The 23989-nt window shown below is 36.6% G+C and overlaps 1 pseudogene; it reads right to left on the bottom strand.

Annotated features, from left to right (window-relative positions):
- Positions 1–19732: 19732 nt before the first annotated feature.
- LOC137223964 (fascin pseudogene) lies at positions 19733–23672 on the bottom strand (annotated as a pseudogene).
- Positions 23673–23989: the final 317 nt, after the last annotated feature.

The raw sequence follows: 23989 nt of genomic DNA, 5'->3' as shown, positions 1-23989 counted from the left end.
ATGGCTGGACCAGAAGATATCTATTGCCTATCTGTAATAGTGATAGAATGTTTTTAGCTCCACAGTGAGCACATGGGCTACATTTCGTGCAATTATTTTATCTTCATCTTGGTGCCTAGTACGATGTCTTGCATTCTTTAGGCAATCATGACTGAGGTGCTTTGATTCTTTACTGCATGCAAATGGAAAGAAAAAACAAAAACAAAAAACAAATGGAGAAAGACGTTACACAAATACTTTGTTTTTGTTTCCTTCTTTTTATGGAGTCTCTCACAGTCTTGCCGTGGAGCATGGCAGCAGTCCATCCAGGGACAGTATGTCTTTCATGTAGTCGGGACTGAGAAAATTCCTGTCAGAGGATCAGAACTCCATTCCAAGCTGTTACTGTTAAGCTCTAAAGCAATGGAGGCTCTTACTTTTGGCAACAATCGGCCCTTCTTCCCAAGATACTGACTGCATTTTTTTTGCAATCACAAACTAGAACTGTGGTTCAAAATAGCAAAACACATTTTTAAAAATAAACTGAAACTATTGAATGGATTTCATACCTATAGAATCTCAAGACCCCTTGATACACAGACAGGTTTCAGTATCCCATAATGGAAAACGTTTTGTAGGAAAAGGATCCAGAGCAATTCTGATAGTTTCTTGTTCAAGCATTCCCTGATCATTTTGTATGGCGTTATTGATTTTATCCTAATTTTTAAGTCTTTGATTTGCTGGTATCACAGAAAAGCTAAACAGCAATTGGCAGAAAGAGTTAATTGTTGAGTATTATTAGTTAGCTCAGATTGCCATAACAAAATACCACAAAGAGGTTGGCTTAAACAACAGAAATTTATTTTTCTCATAATTCTAGATGCTGGAAGTCCAAGATCAAGGTGCCAACAGGTAAGACCTTTCTTCCTGCCATTTTGCTTTGCTTTCACATGGTGTTTCCTCTGTGTGCACTCAGAGACTGAGAGAGAGAGATCTGGTGTCTTTTCCTCTTCTTGTAAGGACATCAGTCCCATAGGATTAGGATCCCACCTTTATGATCTTATTTAATTTTAACTCCCTCCTTAAAGGCCTTACCTCCAAATGCAGTCACATTGGGGTTAGGGCTTCAGCATATTCATTTGGGAGAAACACAATTCAGTCCATGATGTTGATATTAGATTACTTTTTTAAAAAAGTGACAGTGGAATAAAAAAGGATTTTTTTACATATGGATTTTAAATATGTTTGGATTTAAAATAGCAAATTTTTAATTCAAAGTTACGAAAGTTTGATAACAAAATTCTAACTTTGTAAGCCATGTTCAATAATGTAAACTTTAATGTTAACTAGAGCATCACAAAATTTTTAAAGAAACTTGCCTCAACATTTCTCACATATCATAGCTAAGTTAAGAGAAATAATTTTCATGCATCCAGAAGTGATATGTATTAAGCGAGAAGAAATTGTTTTAGTGTCAACTTCCTTGAGACTAGTGAGAATTGACAGTGCACAACAATACAGAGAAATAATATTTTTAAATGTTTACTTAAAAACTAAGACTGTGTGTGTGTGTGTGTGTGTGTGTGTGTGTGTCTATTTAGTGTGGGGACCAAAAAACTTTCCAAAAATTTTAAAATGGTTTTTCCTGATCATTTTCATAGAAAAAATTAGTAAAGATTAAATTATGGTTTAGGATCCTCAGTTTAAGCAGCTAGAAATTTGTGAAATATATTTTAGAAAAAAAATCCAACAGAAATTAAAAGGATCAAGGGTATTATTTGACTATCTGAAAAACAATGATTTTACAAAACAATTCATGCTCCCAGCATGCCAGAAAAACAAGCATTCTATATCAAACTGAATTGGACAAACTACCAGTGCTCTGGAACTACTTACTGTTTCAAGTTATGGTTTTAACCTGTTGACTAGTAAGAAAATTGCTCAAAGTCATTATTTTGTCATTATTATAAACAGAAAACTGCTTAACTAATGCTTTGATACTTGATATTTTGATTTTTTTGATTCAAATATTGTAGCACCTCTTCAATATTTCTTGAGTAACTTCTAGTTACATCTGATGAAAATTTCCTCTAGGTAAATTGACTATGTAATTTATAGTACTTTAGAGTTCATCTAAATTAAAACCATTTTAATATCACCCATCAATTCTCAGACAGAGCCACATTTAATGTCTTTTAACCAAATTGTACTAGTGTTTTTGCTGTAGCAACTTCCAGAAAATTTAAATTCCTGAATATCATGTGGAGAAATGGTTTAGATGGTATACTGATTATGTGCTAAGGGGAGTTGGGTATAGGAGGTACTAGTAACTGGAGAAAATGGTTTTATAACAGCTACATTCTTGTACTTTGTAACTATACTTTCTTCAGTGAAATCATTTTTTTCTGTTATGCTTAACTATTCAATTGTTTTTAGTGATTCTCAAATTCAAGATAAAATGAAGTTGTCATCACTATGAAATTTCAACCTGGAAACTGGAAGAAAAATCTGTTGAATTTATAAAACTGGACTTCAGATGTTAGTTGGGGCCCTTCAGAAAATTTTGTTGGTTAGCAAAGCAGGGCTCTGTTTAAAGAAAATAAAATTCAGGATAAATAAATCTTTTTCATAAACAACCTCAGTGACTGGTTCTAGCACCAAATACACTATGGAGATTTTTATGAATGCAGGTAGTACTGTGCTAAGTTTCAATCACATATTCATCCTTTTTTTTTTTTAATCCCTTAATGTGAGTTGTGATCTAGGATGTATTGTTGCAGATAGATGTCAATTTAATGAGGCAATTACCTCAGTTAGGACTTTGTTCTTCTCATGCTTTTGCCACAGATACCTGTACAACTTGGTCAAAAGTTACAATTTTGGTTGTTCCACAAAAACATTATATAAAATGAAAGAATATTGGTGCTGGTGACTGTCTATTGTTTGAGCACTTCTTTATTTCATTCATATTATTTTTCTACCCTTTCCTGTCATTCTAATATAAAGTTACTTTGATCACATTAATTTTCAAATATCTTGTAGTTATACAGGTTGACTAGGAAATATATAACAGTTTTCATTGTTTTGATATCATCCACATTTAACCCATTGTGTAAAATCACAGATTTTTTTTTACCATGATAGAGTAACCATTGCATCTCACTATTAAGACTTCCTAAAGAGCATAGAATTTCAAGTGGAAGAAGGGGTACAGCACTACTTTTTCTAACACATTAACTTCTCAGGTATCTTCAGAATTCCATAGCTTTCCTGGCTTAAACGTTGTGTCTCTAAGAGCTTTCTTTTTTTCTTTTTCTTTTTTTTGAACCTAATCTAAACAGACTTTCATCCCATCCCTTCAGTTAGCCTATAAATATCAGTTCAGTACTGATGACTTCCAAAATTCTATTTTTATTTGTTTATTTATTAACTGTCCACTCCAATAGGATCCAATCTACATCAGGCCAGGGACTTTTTCTATATTGTTTATTGCTGTAGTTCTAAAATATAGAAGAGTACCTGGTAAATAATAAATACCCAGTAAATACATTTTGAATAAATTATTTCATTATTTTTCTTTTTGATGAGTATTTTAAGAGACATTCTTGTGCTATTTAGAATTTCCTCCAAATTCCAAGGAAAAAACATCGAAAATGCTTAATTTTTTTAAGAGATAACCTTCTCAAAAAATACATCCATGGTTTCTAAGAAATCTCTCTGCTTTCTTTCCTAAAGTAACCATTTACTCACACATTCCATGAAAATCTACACCCACCTGACCCTCAGAAAGTGTTTGCTGAAACCAAACAGTCCAATTTAAGAATTAAATCTTAATTCAGTCATATAATAGCTGTGTAGATCTTGTAATTCACATAACATCTGTGAACCTCAGCCTTACAATCAGACATAAATAATTCTTAACTTGCAAATATGGTAGAAGAATTAGAGATAATATACATAAAGCCAAGGTCACAGAACCAGGACATGTGTCAGGGTCTCAAAAAGAGAAAGATAATTATTTCATTTTATTATTATTGAAAAATATTTAAATGCTCTTGATAAAACAAAATTCAACTAATATTCATTAATTGCTTACAGAGTTCAAGGCATTTTGTCAGGCTCTGTAAGTTTGTTTTCTTTTGCTTCTGGAAAGCAGCTATGGTAGGCATGGGCCACTGGAATCCAATCTGATTTGAAGGAGGGTGTCAGTCTTTGTGGGGGCTGGTTTTCCTCTCTTCTTCAAGTAAGATTTCAGGGGCAGGGGTCCCAAATGAACTAGTGGTGTTTACCAAGATTCCTCTTTCATGTTGAGGCTTGATTTCTAAGTTCTGTTCCCCTTAACCCCTAGTACTGCTGAAAGTTCCCTACTAGCTTTTGTGTCATGTGTTAGCAAATGCCTCCAAGGAAAAAGCTGTGCTAATCCTTGGGCTTACATATAAGCATCCTGTCTCTTCAAGACTCTGAACCCTCAAGTCCTGGTTGAGGCATTGAAAAACCAAAAAGCCTTGATTTTTCACCAGTACCTTCAAACAAATTAAAAAAATAAATTTCCCCTATTTTCTTGTTGTTTCCAGTGAAGAGTTAATCTGAAATAGTTTATGTACAAATATCAGAAGGAATATCTGTAATATTGATATTTCTGAATAATATATTTTTCACTATTTTTTTCTCAAGATCATAATTTTCTTTAATAATACCACATCATGCTTAATGTTTGTAAATTGGTAAGTTCACAAAACATAAGCTGAAAGCCGTGGACATGAAATATGCAGTTTAATTTCTACCTGAGTGATGATTGTCACCAATTGTAACAGAAGTGTTAAAAGCTCCTCTATAATTTTGCTATCATTGAGCTTCATTTCCAATTAAAAAAAAATATTTCATACTCCACACAGGTTGTTAAAAAATGAGGTGGCATATCACAAGTGAATGAAGGAAGATTTGGGGTAATATTGACCAGGTGACCTCTGATGGCTGCTGTGGAAATAGGAAAACGATTTCTCCTCCAAGTCTGGGATGGAAACGCATCTCTTGCACAGACAACTTTCAGTGTACATTTACCTGATCTACTTTGTTTACTTAACATGGCCGACTGGCTGTGAGGGCCTTGGTGTCAGACTACATTAGCATGCACGTACATGTAAAATTAATCAACAGACTTAGCAACTCATTGCGTAGTTCCCTTAGAGCCTGGGGTTAAACATCTGTCTGGAGTGATGTTTCCTAAAAGGCTTTATGTAATGGCAAGAGAACTCAGAGTAGGCACTTAGTGTGGAAGGAAGGGCAAGACAGACACTTGAGGGGAACTGCTGGGTTTCAGTGAACTGACAATCTCACCATCATACCCAAAGTTTACAAACTTAGACTCCAAAAGCTTTTAAAGCTTCTTGCATCTGTGTTGCCTGACCTGCCTTTAACATTAAGCATTTATGTCCAGGATACTCTGAACATATGTCTTTATTCAGACTATCTTTAATGTGAATGAAAATGTCTGCATCTTTCTGAAATATCTATTCCATAAATCACAACTTTAACTTTGTTGTACTGGGCTGAATGGTTTGGTTTTGCCAGGCTTTGCAACTGGAAAAAGTTGAACCAGTAATGCATTAGATACGTTTGCAGTGGTTTAAAGCATCAGCAAGTTTTTGTTTCCTCAATAGTTGATGAAGTTCGTGATGTGTTAGAAGGAAGCATCATATAATTGAAAGAACATGAGCTTCAGATTCAGTTCTCCGCTCTTCTACTTATTAGCTGTGTGACTGACCCTGTCTCCTTGTCCTTTGAGCTACACCATGCCATCTCCTGAGGGATATCATCCATAAATCTCTAGTTGGGGTTACACATATTATATTCTATTTGGAAGGTGCTCTATAAGCATAGTTACTCTGGAACCAGTTCAAGAAATCAATCTTACTCGGTTGCTTCCATAACTAACAGTCCTAAACAAATTGAGGTCTGTACTGACACTCTACAGACATACAAATAATTAATAGTGGTGGAGGGAAGCTTTAACAGTGACAGAATAACTCCTTTCACTTAGCTGTTTAAATGCTGCTTGGAAAATGTTGCAAAATGATAATCAACTCACCTTAAGGCAATTTATTTAGAATACAGAAGATTAGAGACATGCATAGGAGAGATTTCCTGGGGTGAACAGATGCTTCACTAAGTATCAGTCATTTGGAAGTGAGTAATAGTCAGCTGTCACTGAGTTGAATAGCAAGGTTTCTTGTTCAATGCGATGTTTGCGCTGAATGAAGTTGCTTTATTAGTGAAATAAAAGAAAAAGTGATTAGGTTTTTGTACAAGTTTCCTTAAATTAGTTTCTTATTAGATAATAGATATTTTTTTCAAACTTAAAATGAACTCAATTTATATATGAGATCTGACAGAATCTTTTTTCTGGGAAATAAATGGTCCAGCGGTCATGAGCTTTGAATTTTAACAATATTCTGCTCCTGTCACCTGTGACCCTAGGCATGTTAATTAAACTTCCAGAAAATCAGTTGCCTCATCTTTAAAATGAGAATTATAAAGGAGATTAACTCTCAAAACAATTTCTTGCTCAAAGCGTAGATGAAAGAATGTGCAGTATTTAGATGATTTGCTGGCTTGGTGGTGAAGCAGCTAATTGGAATTTAGGGAGACAGCCACAATCAGGCATTATTAATAGATCTCAGTAGTAAAGATGAGCAAAGTAGATTTGAGTCTCTGCTAGGCAGAATAATCCCCCACAAAAAAATGTCCAAATCCTAATCCTCAGAACTTGCAAATATGCTACTTAACATGGGACTTTGCAATTGTGGCTAAACTAGGACCTTGAGATGAGGAGATTATTTTGGGTTATCCAGGAGGGCTCAATGCAATTTCAAGCATTCTTAAAAGTGGCAAAGGGAGACAGAAGAAGTCAGAGTGATGTGATATGAGTAGGTCTCCACCTGTCACTGCTGGCTTTGTAGATGCAGGAAGGAGAACACAAGCATAGGAACATAGGCCGAATTCAAAGATGCAAGGAAATATTAATAGATTTTCCCCTTAAATCCTCCAGAAAGGAAGGTATACTAACTATCACCTTGATTCTAGTCCAGTAAGACAGTGTCACACCTCTGACCTACAAAACTGAAATTAATAAATTAGGGTTGTTTTAAGCCACTAGGTTTGAGGCAATTTGTTGTAGTAGTAATAGAAAATTAATACAGCACTTAACATGGTAAGCAACACACAAAATCTTCTCTATAAATGAAGGAAGGTTTAGATATACTGGGTGAATAAATGAATGAGTAATGAATGAATGGATTACTATGATAAACACCCATATAGAGCTTCCTGAAGAATCTGGTTAAATGGACCAAGGGCCTTTCAATTTCATAGTCTTTATGAATCCCGTGAATCCACACTCAAGTTTCTCCTTTTGGGAAGGATATCTCACTCTTAAAAGCTCACTTCTCTGCCCATCAGCATGAGTGTTTTTCTCCATAGCAGATGCACTGTAATGCAAATACTAGCCCACAAGACTATTTTTCTAGAATGGGAGTTTCTGGAAAGCAGGACTGTGTCAACTTCATTACTATCATCCCAATTCAAGTAAGAATGCAATAGACAGTGGATAATAGAATGAATGGAATGAAGGAGGGAAACCAGGGAATGACTGAGAGTTCCATTTGCTCATCTCTGAATCTGGAAAATTTAAACATTGTTTAGTCTTTGCCCACACATAGCACATGCTAATTCCTTCCCCAAGGGAGGAAACATAAGGTCCAATCTAGTCACTGTATCTACTCAAAATCCAGGATCTCCTGAACTTGAACAGTCCTCTCCATGGGGTCTCACCAGGATTCCCTGTGCTCTGGCTGCCCACAAACTGAAAAGACCAAGTTTCCACAACCACATACAGAATTATATATACAATATAGAAGAGGCATTATAAAGAGAAAGAATGGGAGACTTACTAATTGTTCTTTTGCAGCAGTTCTGAAATCCCACTGGGGGAATACTATGAAAGTCTTTGACCCAGAAGAGGAGAAATAATCTTCATGGTCCTGGCTCTATTCTCTGGAAGTTCTGTCTTATCTATCATACTCCATGGCAGTGCCTGAAGTAGGAATAATGTTCTTTGAAGACACTGAATATCTTTAAAAACCAGCTTTCTGTACCTGGAAGTTTAGAGGACCAAAGTTTGTCATAAATCACAAAAAGTCAAATAATTTTCAGTTTGCCCCATGGTTTATTTGGCAAAATTACTCCTTCAGAAATGTTGTAGGCTTCTAATATATTCAATTTCAGTTATATATGTTAATAATCATACTTAACTTGTTACACATAGTCTCAAATGTACTTTATTTCTTTGTTTCCTCACCTCTATGCCCTAACTTTTAATTGTTACTAAATTGAAGCTACCAAGATTCAGTGGAAAGGCTACACAATCAGTCATCTTTACTGCAAACTGCATTTTCCATCTCTTGAGCTAAAATTCACATATAATTAAGTTTAACAGTATTATATGTACAATGTGATGATACTTACAAAATATGCAATTGTGTAACTAATGCCACAGCTATGACATAAAATGTTTCTGGCACACCAAAAAGTTTCCTCACATACCTTTGTAGTCAACCTCTGCTTCATGCCCAGCCCCAGGCAACTGCTGATATGCTTTCTGTTACTAGAGATTATTTTACTTTGTCTATAATTTCTTATAAAATGAACCATACAGTATGTGCTCTTTTGTATCTGGCTTCTTTTAATCAGCCTAGTGATTTTGAGATTCTTCCTTGATACCATGTGTATCAGTAATTCATTCTATTTTTTGCTAAGTAGAATCTCATTATATGGATACATCATAATTTGTTTATTATCCTCTTGATGGCCATTTGGTTTTTTTTCCAGTTTTTGGTTGTCATGCTGTATGACCTACGACCATTTGTGTGCAAAGTTTTATGGGAACATGTTTTCATTTCTTTTTGATAAATATGGGAGTGATAAATATGGCACATATATGCTTGACTTTATAAGAAACTGCCAAAGTGATTGTATGATTTTACATTCCCACCAGCAATTTATGAGTTTCAGTTATTCTTTCCAACATGTGATTTTGTCAGTCTTTTTAATTTTAGCTATTCTGGAAAGTGTGCAGTGATTTTATTGCGATGTTTATTTCCTGTTAGTGATGATTATGCTATACGTTTTTTTATGTGTTTTATATATCTTCTTTTATCTTCATCTATAAAATGTTTCTTCAAATATTTTGTCTCCCTGCTTGTTCTTATTGAGTTATAGATTTCTGCATATACAGTTTTGGGAAAAAGAATGTCCTTTTTCAAATTTTATATTGTAAATATTTTCTCCCAGTTGGTGACTTGCCTTTAAATTCCCATAAAAGAGTTCTTTGTCGAGCAGAAGTTTTGATTTTGTTAAGTCCAGTATATCAGTTTTGTCTTCTGTGGTCTGTGCTGTTTGTGTCCTATCAAAGTTATCATTGCCTTTCCCAAGGCTACAAAAATTTTCTCATATGATTTCTTCTAAAAATTTAATTATTTTAGCTCTTACATTTAAGTCAATGATCCATTGTGAATCAACTTTTTTATGTATTCTGAAACCTAAAGGTAGCAATTCATTATTTTGCATATGGGTGTCAATGGTTACTTTACTATTTTAACAAAAATATGAATATACTTCTTCCATTGAATAACCTTGGAATAAGGTTGAAATATCAATAATACATATTGATATTTTTTATTTATATGTCTATTTTTAGGATCTTCATTCTGTCCCATGTGTCCATCTATATGCCAACACCATCTTGTTTTGCTTACTTACGTTATATTAAGTCTTGATATGATGTATACTAAGTACTCCAAATTGGTTTTTATTTTAAAAAATTATTTCTGACATAGGGTTAATTTTCATTTCCACATAATTTTTTAAATAATCTTGTCCAAAAATTCTACCAAAAGCAAAAACAAAAACAAAAAAATCCATCTTAGATTTTGATCAGGATTGCCCTGAGTCTATAGATCAATTTTGTGAGAACGAACATCCTAATACTATTTTGTCTTTCAATCCATGAATATGGTATATATTTCCACTTCTTTTGGTCTTAAGTTACCTGAGCAATGTTTTGTAGTTTTCAGTTCACATGTCTTGCTTATGTTTAATTAAATTTCAATGTGTAAGGTTTTTCTGTTTTTGTTTTCAGCTTCCTTTTCTTACCTTTAGTATAATATTGAATAGAAGTGATAAAGACAGCCATCTTTGCCTTTTTCCTGATCCTAAGAGGAAGGAAAGCATTCAGTCTTTTACCATGAAGTGTAATGTTAGCTATAGGTATGTTTGTAAATGTCATTTGTCAATTTGGGGACCTGCCCCTTACCTTTATTTCTAGATTGTTTTTTTATGAGTATGTGTTGAATTTTGTAAGAAATTTATTGAGAGGATTATATAGTCTTTCTTCCTTAATTCCTTTCTCACTCTCTTTCTCCCTTCCTTCCTTCCTCCCTCTCTCCCTCCCTTCATCCCTCCTTCCCTCCCTTCCTTCCTTCAGTTGTCCAGTTGTTTAAGGAAAAATAAAAAATTGTTCTCTTATTACTTCACCTTTGCTGGAAAGGATTTTTTTCTTGTACATGGCTGTTTTAATATGATTTTTGTTACCCAAGGTTTTTTTCATCATATTAGCCCCCTGTTTAGGGGTCAGAAGCAGTTAGCATTCCCATAGAGAGAGCATCTGAATTTCCAGACACTTGCAAAATGGTTAGTTCTTTCCTATATATGTTTATTTTTTTCTTGTAATACAAAAAGGTTCAATAGTAGCCAGCAGACACTAATATCCTCATTCTTCTCAATCTTTTCCCCACAGCTGCCAGTACAGTAGACACGTGATTTTCCCGCAGGAAATTGCAGGCAAGAGTTTTACCAAATGTTTGCCATTATGTAATATGGATCATCATCTCTTCAGCCTCTGATAACAGCTTTATTACTTCTTGTTTCCTGTATGCTAAGCCTTTACCACATGGTTTAGATTTTTTGTTAAAAAGCATGTCTCTTGAGTTTATCCTAGGCATTGACACCCAGATGGCAGTGGGAAACAGAAATGAACGAGAGAGAAGGCACACTAGGAGTGACACATCGATTCTATTTACATTCTACTGGGGAAAATTAGTCCCATGTCATACCTGTGTACAAGAGAGATTTATCTAACTTTGTAGTTAGAAAACAGAGAATAGATTTAAAGAACTATTAGTCCATCTTTCATACAATGCTGTAACTTCTTTTCTTAAGGAAATTACCCTGTAAATGCACACTGACATAGTCTTGTAAGGACTCATGACGAAGTCCTCCAGTATGTGGAGGAAGGTTAATGTCTAAATGTCAATTCACTAGACAAATACTAGAAAAGAAACTGACATTAGGAGAATTTGTGGACTTTGCTAAACCTTATCAGCTACAAAACTGCTGTTAGATTTGGGAATAGACTGAGGCTGTTTGACTGAAAAGAACATAATTTCATATCAGTCTGAATCCACCAAAATGGATAAAATTCTCAGAGGTTTTGGATTCAATGTGTTACCTCGAGCAGCTGGGGATAGTAACAATTGTTTGGTTATAATTGTTCACTCATTTAGTATAATTGTCTCATACTAAATGTAGTTGAGATGTGAGCATTTTAAAAATAATGCTGGTGAAGTACGCCACATAATCAGGAGAGAGTGAAATGCTGGAGTGAATATGTCATTCATGACCCTCTCTGTCCTTCATGAAATCCCAGCAGACCCAAGGTTGTGAGAAATACATCAGTGAAGGGAGCAGCAGCACATTTAAATAGTGATTAGTGACTGTGTTTGTCATCTGAGATACTGATGCAAAATGTTATGGGTGAAGTGAGTCCATTGTTTTTAGGGGGATTGGAAGATTCCTGGAATGGCTGCACAGAAATGGAAGTACAAGAGGAAAAGGAGTTGCCATGGAAATCAGAAAGGTCTGACATGCTGGAATATTTAGCAGTTTAATTGATCTTTGGAATCCTCGAGCTCAGATATATAGGCAGTGTAATATATTTAATTATCATAGCTATAACAAAGTCTCAAGATTTATATAATTGCTAGCCTGCTCTAAGGCATCATGATAGTGAGTTGCAACTCCTCACCAAATGGTCAAACTTGAGTAACTTCACAGATCTCAAGCCATTTGAATGAAATAAGTCTGAGTACAGTTGAAGAAAGACCTTGTGAAGAATATCCACCATAAGTATATGTCAATAATATTACTCTCAACTTTCTCTGAAGGGATTTGTAGCCATTTGCCACAGTTAACTGTACACAGAGAAAATAGAATCATCCACATTATTATTAGTTCTTCATTTATTAGACATTGGTTCTGAGCTAACACCAAAACATAGAGACCCAGCACTTTCTTGTAGTTTACTGGTGAGAAATGGAACTAATGAATAACTGGTGAAAGTGTAATTTCATTCATTCATTATTTTGGTCTTTAATTTAACAAATAAACATGGAATGCCTAATATCTCTCTGGCTGTGTTTTGTGCCTAGGATACAGAGGTGAAAAAAAAAAAAAACAGGAAAAATGTATTCCCTGATAGCCTGGAGAAAAGAAAAAAAGAAACACCAGATGTAGACAAAACAACTAAATTGTATTTTAAAATTCTATGAGTGAATTAAAATAGTACAGAAACATAGAGATACTGGTGATACTGTGAGTCAGGAAGGGTGATGCAAATTTAACAAGGGTGATCAGTGTTAAAACATCAAGCAAAAACCTGAAGTATGTGTAGGAGGTATTCTTGTGGCTATCTACAGAGAATGAATTACAGGTAGAGTTGAGCCAATGCAAAGACTGTAAGATGAGACCTTCCCTAATGTGTACCAAGAAGAATACAAAAGCCAATATGGCTGCATCAATACAGTTAAGGAAAGAATAGTAGGAGATGAGGTCTGATGACACTTGAATTTCTCAATAAGATAGAGAGCTTAGGAATGAGTTGATTTGGGTAAAGACATAATCTGACCAATGTTGCCATTGGATACCTCTGGCTGCTCTGTTATGCACAGACTTTGTGAGGTTAAAGTATAGAATCAGGGAAATCACTGAGGAGTTTATTGCAGTTAACCAGGCAAGAGATGATTGTGGTTTGGACTATGGTGGTGGCAGTGCAAGTTTTGAAATAGTTTCTATTTATCTTGAAGGTAAAGTTAATAGGATTTCTCAAAAGAGAGTCATCAAAGATGATACCAAAGTTTCTGATCTAATCAGATTGTAGGAGGGAGCTGCTATCATCCAAGACAGGAAATGCTGTGCTTGAAACTGGTTAGACAAGTTAAATTTGAAATGTTTTTGAATTATACAAATTATGATTTTCAGTAGTTGGATATATAAATCTGTAATTCAGGAGAGAAATCCAGAAGGAAGGATTTCATATGGGTTGTATTCAAAGCCAAAAATCTGTGTGAAATTATAAAGGGAGTGAGTGTGACTAGTAAAGACAAGAGGCCCAAAAGATATTTGGACCTAGACTATTTCAAATTAAACTTCCTTTTTTTCCCTTTTCTTTAGTTCCTGTGTATATAAGTGGAAGAGTTATTAGCAAGTGGCAAAAATCTCTATATTGGATTCACCCATGGAATAAGAACTGGTATGACAGGAAGGGCTGAATGGAAGAGGCTGCAAAGTAATTCCTTTTCCAAAACCAATGAATCAAAGGAAAAATCACATTTCAGCAGTGGCATGTCACACATTTTTTGGCTATGATCAAAACTTGAAAGATGCAGAAGTTGTGACTACCAACAAAATACTATTTAATGATCCAATTTGGCCAATGCAGAAGACTTTGAAAAGTGGCAGTGGGTTAGCATAAGCTTAACCAGGTAGTAATTCCAAATGTGGTGATTTTAGATGTTGGCACAAATGAATATACAATCTCTAGTGCTTAGTATCGATATTTTAATAGGAAAATTAAGTTTTTCTTTTATCTCTAATTCAATAAATAGAAATAAAGGCCAGAAGTTTTTATCTCTGTAAGGCACCTCCTCTTTGCTATACCTCTTAGATAAATTCTCCCAATTTGCACCATATTTTAGCCCACAGAGATCTTGATCATCACACCAAACTTCACCACATTTGTGACCTCATACTTACAGGGTATACAGAGAAAGAAAAAAGAAAATAGCATAGATGCTTTCTTAAGACGTGTACATTATTGAAGATGGGGGGTAAATTCCATACAGCCAAGAATACTGGTTGATATAGATAAATATTTTGAGAGCTAGCTGGATCAATCAGTTGATAGATTAGATATGGCTTACTTATAAATAAATATAAATTTTGATGCAGATAAATAACTGAAGGTATTATGCTTGTTTCTATAGTAAAAGTACAAATAGGACATAATTTTATTTTTTTTTTCAGTGACTCAGAACTTAGAACCCACAGTATCCTCAGACATATTCAGAACAACAATATGGATGTATTTCTTATATTAAAAAATAAATTCAGCTTGGAATTCAAAAGTGTTGACAGGCACAATCAACAAAAGACAATTATCTAGACATTGATGTAAAAGTTTTGAAACTTTAAAAACAAGTGAGCTGCCAGAAATAAAAGAATAAGAAATATAAAGATAAATAATATTTTATCTCAATGCCAAACCCATGTGAAAGAATGTAGGGGAAGCTAAATAAATATAGTTGAATTTAAATCAATATAACTTGGCCAAAATGATTTTTTACTTTAAAAGAATAAAGTGAATATATTTCAAATCTAGGAACAAGAATAATCTGTCAGCCAATAATCTCTACTGCAAAGCTCCAAGCAAGAGATAATTAAGAACTTAACAATATAAGTTATGGGAAGATAATTAGCTTTAAATGTTAGCATAGACTTAGGTTTGTTAAGCAAAATGTATTAATACAAATAAATCTGTATAGTGTGACAACATACAAGCTTATCCTTCAAAACATTTTTAAGCAAGAGATAATAGCGGAAGATATATAGCTTTAGGAGATAGTGTTAAGCTACTTCTTCAGTCTTCCATAATGTGAATTAAAAGATTTACCTAGAAAAATATTAGTGAATAAATAAAACAATATAGTTATCACAAGTTATTTTAAAATATTTGTTAAAATATTGAGAATGACTAGATGATGTACTGTAGTGTATTTTAAGAACTATACAGCTAGATAAAACTTTGAAAAAGAAAAACAAATTTGCTTACTGAAAATTAAATAACTATTTTCATGTTCTGCATGTCCCATCTGCTTCTGGACCTATGTAATTATTCTAGTTCAAGGAAATAAATGTTTAATGTCATTAAATGCCAAATAAATTTATAAAAAGAAATAAGAACGACTAAAGGTAAATTTCTAGCATTGCTTAGGATTTTATATATACGTACACAACACACATAAGCACACACATATGCATGTGTATGTATATATATATATGTATACACACATATATATGCATACATGCAAATTACACACACACATATAACATGTATGCATATATAAGGTAACATGTAAATGACCTTAACCTCCCTATAGAAATATATGAATCATTGACTAGATTTTTAAAAATTCAAAAGTACTCTGTCTACAAGTAGAATACATCAATAGACTAGAAGCAAAAGAATAATCTAGACTTTACCAGGCTTGTGTGGATAACAGAATTAACAATAGTTAATGTATCTATCTCAAACAATATAGCATTGAAAAACCTTAAGGAAAATGGTAAGAAAAGCCATCTGAAATTGCAATTTCAAATTGCAATTTCAAATTAACTTATTTACCTGTATTATTAGATCAATATATTAAGGAAATGCAGTAGAGAGGGTGAGTCTGGACTATAACAGTGTATTGACCTGCTAACTCATAATAACATTATATTGGGAGAAACATGCTAGATGTAATAAAATAGGTTGAGTTCATAAATGGTTGAACAACTGAACCCAAAAGGCTTTAATTAATGGATTGAAATCAAAATTAAGGGAATTTTTAAGGGACATCCCCAGAACACTTTTCTCTTCCTTGTTTGATGCAACAGTTCAAATAAGTTTAAAAAGGTCATGCTTATCAAATTTGAAGAGCAGTAGCAGTTGTATGACAGAATCAGATTCCAAAAACCATTCGTTTACTCAACATTATTTAAAAACTATATTTGATAGAATCACTCATGCAAGATGGATTTTAATAAAATTCCTAATATGTTATTACACTTGGGATGAAAAGGTCAAATGTATAACTATGAGGCTTGTAAAAATGACTTAAAAGCTTATCTGAAAGAAATGTTAAGCATTGTGGTTGACAATAAACTCAGTATCAGCCAACAGTGTCTACAGGAACCTGGAAACCTAATGTAAACATAGGCTGCACTTAAGATCCAGAGTAGATTGAAGTGGCAAAGACATCAATTTTATGGGCTTATAAATAAATAAAGTCCAAGAATAATCAAGAAACATAATAAAATACTGTAAAAGTTGCTAAAATAAATTTTAAAAGACAAAGGCCAATGGATTCCCTGAAGAATGCTTACAACTATTAAAAGAATAATCTCTGTATTCCATAGCTGTTCCAAACATATGTGTGTATATAAATTAGTAAAAAAATAGCCAAAATAACTCAGAAAAATGAGTGGCACACCATTCATGAATTTAGATACAGACTAAACATAATTTATACATTACATTAAAGTATAACTCAGTGGTTAAGTACTTTTAGTGAAGAAAGACATGTTTAGTATGTATAAATTTTCTGCACCACAATCAAGTAAAATAAATGTTTTTTATATATACATATATATATTTATATAATTCTGCTCTGATCTCCATTGATCTGGCTGGAAGAAATTCATCTCAGCAATGTTTTGGGGGTTTCTCTCCTTATAGAGTTGGTGGAGGAACAGAGACATAAGTTGTGAAGAACACTTCGAGAAGTGTCTTCTGGGTTTTAGTTTCTCCTGATTGTGGCTCATGGGCTCATTGCCCAAACATCCACATTTCCTTTAAGTTCCATTGTTTCACCACTTCCTTGTGAGGCTTTTGCAAGGATTTTTCAATGGTTCCCAAGAACTCAGTTTTAATTATCTGAACTGTATGTTCTTCCCTATCAAATTGCCATTGCTCTTAGATACCACGTGTTGAAGCAGACAATGGATCTGTCCCATTTAATTACATTCCTCTAAATCCAGTTATTTTCCTCTTAGGAAAAACTGAGACATTCCTTCAGTCCTTCCAATATTGGCCTAAATATGCCACTTTCTAGCTTAAAATCCTCTATTCTTGGCAATTTGGCATCATCATTCTATGACCCTATTTTTCAAATAAAGAAAAATACTTTGTGACATTTGCTTTCTCAGTACTTGGAAATTTTTCCTTCAGAATCTGCAACTCTATAGTTTTTATCAACAGGTAACTCTGCTTCCAAGATCTTAGAGAAAAACCCCAAAGACTTGATTTGGCAAACTTCTTAGGTGAGTAGTGGGTAAACTATCTATTAGCAAAGTGATCTTTAAATATATGTATATGTATAAATATACAAATTCAACCACATGATGATAACCATCAAGAAATGATTAACTTAATAGTCACATAAGATGTATGTATTTCACAGGTATTACACTATAATTTGATTGTCATTTGATATCATTCTACATCTGTTATACGGTAAAATACTGTAAAAGCCCCTGATATTTCTAAAGATGTATAAAACAAAAATATACATTAAGAGAATAAGAAATCATTCTAGTCAGTGAGTAAGTGCCAGTAATTCTTCTTAAAAACAAGATGTAGGTAATTGAGAACACAACCCTGTCATTCTTTTGGTATTGTATTGGGAATTCATGCAAAACCTATAATAGCAAAAAATAATAATAATAATAATAAAGTACAAAAATACAGTAATAAGAAACAAAGAATTAAAAAAAAACTTTTGCAGATGATCACTGTATATGAGAATATCCAGGAAAATCAACAAAAATTACTAGAGGAAAAACTTTTAATTAAACTGCAGTGTACAAATAATGTCTATGTAGAAGAAGAATGACAATGATATCAAAGAAATTTGTATTCATTTCCTGTGGCTCCTATAACAAATTATAACAGACTTGATGACTTAAAGCAACAGAATTTTTTTTCCTTTATATTTCTGGAAGCCAGATACAGGAAATCAGTATCACTGATCCTAAGTCAAGGTGTCAGCAGGGCCATATTCCCTCCAAAGGCTCTGGGGAGAATCTGTTCCTTGCCTCTTGCAGTTTCTGATGGCTGCTGGCATTCCTTTGCTTGTAGCCAAATCACTCCAAGTTCCTCTGTGGTCACATTACTTGCTCCTCTTCTGTCTATGTAGTAAAATCTCCTGATAATTTAAGTCCTCGTGGAATATTTCATAGAAATTGACAAATTGTTAGTAACATTAGAAAAGTATATTAATTTAGTCAATAATTAACACATCATTTTTAAAATTAATGAAATGAATTTTTAAAAATGAAAAATTTACCATGCCAGCTTTTAAAATACATGAAAAATTTTAATTACTGCTTCTTTTTTTTTCTTTTTTTGCAGACTTGTGTTATTTTATTTTGCTCTTTCCAGTCTGAAGCTACTATGTATCATGGGCATTTAAAGTTCTACAAATGACACTTTCAAAAAATAAAAGACAAGGACACCCAGAGTGAGATGTATGGTAGACACTAACCAGAGGTGAGGTGAGCTGGCAGGGGCGGGCCTCAAGTCAGGGGCCAAGTGGCTTCCACAGGGCTCCTGGCTGAGCACAACGCCCAGCTTCATCCTCCTGACACCTAGGAGTCCAGTCAGGAGGGGAGAACTGATCACACCAGGGGCTCTGGCTGAGGCCGTGAGGGGCCCAGCACCACCAGGTGAGGACACGGGACTGGGGCTAGGGCACACTGGAGAGAGGGGGCCAATGAGAGCCCCCTGGTAAGGTGGGGACAGGCTTTGAATTTGGGGAGGTGCACCACCTGCCCTACCACTAGTGGGCAGGCAGGGCACTGAGGCCAGGAGATGCCATCTCAAGAGCTCCCCACAGGACCCCTTGAAGACCACTCATGGCTACAACCAGGCTTGCCTGGGGCTGCTGCAGCAATAACATTTCATTAAAAAAACCCAAAAACCAAAAAATACTGATTTGGTCATTTTTCTGCTTCCAGTGAGGTCAGAGTGAAAGAAACGAGACTGTGGCCTCTGCACCACAGCAGGATGGGCAGCGGCCAGGCCCCAGCGGCCACCAAACCAGGCCTGCTCCATGCACAAGCGGCAGGAGCCAGCCCCCTCCTGTCCATCTGCAGGGATGGTGCACCAGGGAGGCCTCCCACAGGCTTGGGGCAAGAGCTTGGCTCCTGGGAATTGGGGGAAGGGGGGGCTCAGGAGGGGACAGGGGATTACAGTTACACACCTGCCACTCCCAGGGGCTCGGGAAGGCCGCCCAGCCCTCCACTTCTCCTTGGCCTTTTCGGGGAAATAAGTCTCAGAGTCATCTGAGGTCAGAAGAAAGAAGTTCTAGCCTCTCTCAGGGCAGAGAAGAGAGGGCAGAGGGAACTGAAATCCCTCCAAGGACCGGGTCAGAGCCGCTGACCGGCCTGGGGGAAGGCCACATGGGACAACAGGTGAGGGCATTGTTTTCTCTGGGTTTCCAGTTTGAAAGGTAAGGGGCTCTGGCCGCAGCGGAGCCCACCTGGAGAACAGTGAACAGGAGGGGTCTGGGCAGGGAGGAGAAGGGGAGGCAGGAGGCAGGGCCTAGTACTCCCACAGTGTGTGTGATGTGGTCGAAGGTGTCAGCGCAGGCCCTCAGGGCCCCCGCGTGACTCTCCTTCAGGTAGTGCCTGCCCACCTTGATGACCAACTTGTTGTCGCAGAACTCGAAGAGGAAGTCCACAGGGGTGTCGCTGCTCCTGGTGACCCAGGAGGCGTTGCCCACTATCAGGTACTTGCCCGTGGAGTCTTTGATGTTGTAGGCGCCGTCTCCAAACTCCAGCGGGAAGACGTCTTAGCTGGAGCAGTTGGCATCCAGGATACCCGTGACCTTGCGGCAGCCAATGAAGCCGTGGTCCCCGCGGAACACGATCATGAGGCTGTTGATCAGTTTCATGAAGAAGAGCTCCGAGTCCCCTGCTGTCTCCACCAAGGCAGCCAGGTGGCCATTCTTCTTGGCTGTCACAAACTTGCCATTGGACGCACGCAGTATAATACTCTGATCATGCCACTCGATGTCAAAGTAGCAGCCGGTGTCCTTGGTGGAGGAGGTGGACTGCACACCCCCGGTGGCTGTCAGCAACCAGTAGTTGCCCGAGTGGGTGCGGAAGGCGTGCTTTTTGGTATAGCGGTCGATCTCCAGCTGGAAAATCTGTTGGTTGGTCTCTTTGTCCTGATTGGCCGGCAGGTCCATAGCCTGGCTCGTGGACATGTTCCTCTAGTCGGCTCCCTGTAGCATGACCTGGGCGCAGCTCTGCTCCAGGGCGAAGAGCTCGTCCTTCCCCACTTTGGTGCCCTTGCCCCGATGGTGCCTCGCAGTAGCGGAAAGCCACCTTGCCGGAGCAGAACTCGAGCGTGTAGCTGGTGGCGGGCTCGGGGTCCCAGTTGTAGCGCTGGTCCCGGAAGGCCAGCGTGATGAGCTAGTTGACGCCCCAGGGCACGTCGTGGTCCACTGCGATCTTGTCCGCCGGCCGCGCTCAGGTGCGCGTAGCTCTTGCGGGCCACACTGCAGATGTTGACCTGTGGGTACGTGGCGATGTGCACGCTCCACTTCTCAGCCGGCGAAGCGGTCCGAGCGAAGCGCGACAGGTGGTCCTCAGTGCCGCCAAAGTAGAGCCGGTGTCCTTCGGACTAAAGAGACCTGCAGCTGTCATCGTCATGCGCCACGATGGAAAAGTGCTGGGCACCTCGTGTTCGCAGGTTACGTTGCCATCCTTCTCTGCCGCCAGGTAGCTGCCCGCTGCCCAACTCATCGGGCGGCTGCACCAGCATCTGCATCTGCATCTTCTTCAGGCTGCTGGCCCACTGGTTCACCTTGGACCCGAAAGTCTCGGCCGTCAGGTGCTTGTTGCTGCAGTTAATGAGACCGAACTCAATCTGCGGGGCCTCGGCCGTGCAGTTGGCAGTCAAAGTGGCCGTGAACCCAAGGCCCGTGAAGCCAGGGAGGTCGGTGGCAGGTTCCTGCGGCGGCCCCCTGCTCCTTCGTCAGCTACCTCGGCCGTGCGCGCACCCTCAGCAGCGCTCTACAATCACCACAATTTTTTGACATAATATTAAAAAGAATAAAAATGTCCAGCGGAAAGAAAGCTAAAAATTGACTACATAAATTCTAACAATGATCAAAAAGGAGTACAGAAATATGAGTCAGTATGTTTTCATGGGCTTTAAATCTGAGTTTAAATATTAATTAATTAATCTCTTCCTTCATTCCACAAGCTGAAATAAACTGCAAGGGATATACCTAGAATCAACTTGTCAAATTAAAGAAAAACACAATGTAATATTTATTCCAAATCAAAAGAAGTTTGATCAGTGATGAGAAAAATGAGAACGTTAAAGCTATGATGGATGGTTTAAGTATATCCTTCATAAAGTTCCATAGTAAAATTGTGCCAGGAATATTTTCAGATACAAATAATAGAAAACCCCACCCAGAATGACTTAAGCAATAGCGGTGTTTAACTATCTTAAATAAAAGGAAGTCCGGAGATGGGCAATCTAGAGTTGATACAACTCAATAATTTTACCAAGGACATTCTTCTACTCTGTTGTCTGAAGCTGGTTACTTTTTTTGACTGTAGGCATATTGAAATGTGGTTTCCAGATGGCTGCAACACCTCCAGACATCATGGCTGTATTCAAAGTAAATCATCATGGGAGATGCTGATAAAAATGGGTTTTTCCTCAGGTGGTTTTCTTTCTTTCTTTTTTTTTTTTTCCAACAAAAGAAGAAAAATAATTCCAAGAAGCTTTTTTCAGAAAACTTTATCTTAGTCTCAATAGTAAGAAATGGGTGATATGGCCACTGCTGGACGAAAAAGCGGATATCTGGCAAAGAAGAAAGTAGGCTTAGATAGTCATTACCAATCCCTGGAGTTGTGCAAATAACAGACTGGCATGCTTAGCTGGGAAGAATAGGTAGTATGTCTACTGGTTAAGAACCAGACTGTGTGCAGCATAAACCTATAACATTAATGTAGTACTTGGTGGATAGTATATGATGATAAAATAATAAATTAACATGTGAATATAAGCAAACTCTATGATGCTGAAACACACCTACTAAATCAACAGAGGTAAGTTAAGATGGTGGTGTCCACCCATTCATTCATTTATTCATCCATTTAGCAGCTCACTACTGAGTGTTTATATCAGGCACTATGCTAAGTCCTAGGTATATATTAATGAGTGAAATAATCTTTGCCCTGGTAAAGCTGAAATTTAATGGTTGATCTAGAAAAAATTGTTTAAACTCTGGGAAATCAAGTGTACTTAAATATAACTGGTAGTATTTAAAATAAATTGTTGCAGTTTCCTCAGAGATAAATCTTGAAACTCTTAACATCTGTAAAACTATAGGGTCAATCCTGTGAATGTACTTCCATTTCTCAAAATTTATTTTTTTCTGAAATATCTGGCAATTTAATGAAACACTAGAAACAACCAGATACCTAATAGTAAGTGAACAGTTTATTAATCTGTGCTTTATTCATGCATTAAAATGCAATATGGCTATTGAAATGATGAGGTTTAGGGCAATAAGCTTATATAGAAATGTATGTATACAATAAGTGAAAAAACAGATCAAATAAAAATATGTCGAAACTAAATAAAATCTTCCTTAGCGTTCATAGATTTGAGAACTCCTCCTTCTTTTGCAATACCTAGGGAATGTCTCCTCGTCCTTAGTGGACCATTATCAATCTGCTGGGAAATCTTCCCTGATCCTTCCCCTACTCAATTAATTGATTTCTATCTTAGCACTAACAACCTTTTTATTAATTCCTATTTTATATGTTATTGTGACATAGAATTAGTTATGCCTGCTTCTCTCGGAGTTGTCAACACCTCTTTAAAGGAAGAAGCAATCTGTCATTCATCTCTATATTGTTGAGACCTGAGACATGACATTTCATTCTTGTGTCCACAATATCTACAAATATCTTTGTCACAGAGAAGGTGCTCAAAGAATATTTGCTGAATGAAGCCAGCAAGTGCTCAATAAACACTGGCTGAGTGAGTGGATGGATTCTCATAGAATTTCAGTCATATTGATGATCAGAATTGTATTCCAAATTGTTTAATAAAAATTCACGTTCATTAAATGCTTTTTTTCTGGAGAACATGTAACACTATTTTACATATGGGATGTTTTTACAATGTGAAATCTAATAAAATATGTGTAGAACTTTGAAGTTCTATTATTTTATTTTATTTATTTATTTATTTTTGCGGTACGCGGGCCTCTCACTGCTGTGGCCTCTCCCGTTGCAGAGCACAGGCTCTAGACGCGCAAGCTCAGCGGCCATGGCTCACGGGCCCAGCCGCTCCGCGGCATGTGGGATCTTCCCGGACCGGGGCACAGAACCTGTGTCCCCTGCATCGGCAGGCGGACTCGCAACAACTGCGCCACCAGGGAAGCCCTGAAGATCTAGTTTTTAAATGGCAGCTCCCTATGGTTCAGTTAACTTACCTGAACCTTCATGTGTGCCCTACCGAACTCAATATTGCACCTGACTCAGCTTTGCTTGATTAAGCCTGCTACATAGTTGGCCAGACTGATACTGTTGATGTAGCTCATTATCCTTAAATAACTACATGAATTCTTCTCTAGTTTAAGATCCAAGATAACTGTACACTTGTTTTTTGTTTTGCATCTACATGAAAACAGAATGGAGGGGACCGTGGTTACATATACAGTGAAATCAGAGAAAAGGGTCTTACCCACTTTTATTATTTCCCTTTCAACAGATTACCAAAAAAGTAGCATTCACTGATTTTACAGTGTTACATACATTTCAA

This window comes from Pseudorca crassidens, chromosome 1 (genome assembly GCF_039906515.1).
Source record: "Pseudorca crassidens isolate mPseCra1 chromosome 1, mPseCra1.hap1, whole genome shotgun sequence".
Taxonomy (NCBI): Eukaryota; Metazoa; Chordata; class Mammalia; order Artiodactyla; family Delphinidae; genus Pseudorca; species Pseudorca crassidens.
Note: the sequence above shows the minus strand (reverse complement) of the source record. Positions and strands in the feature narration are given on the sequence as shown.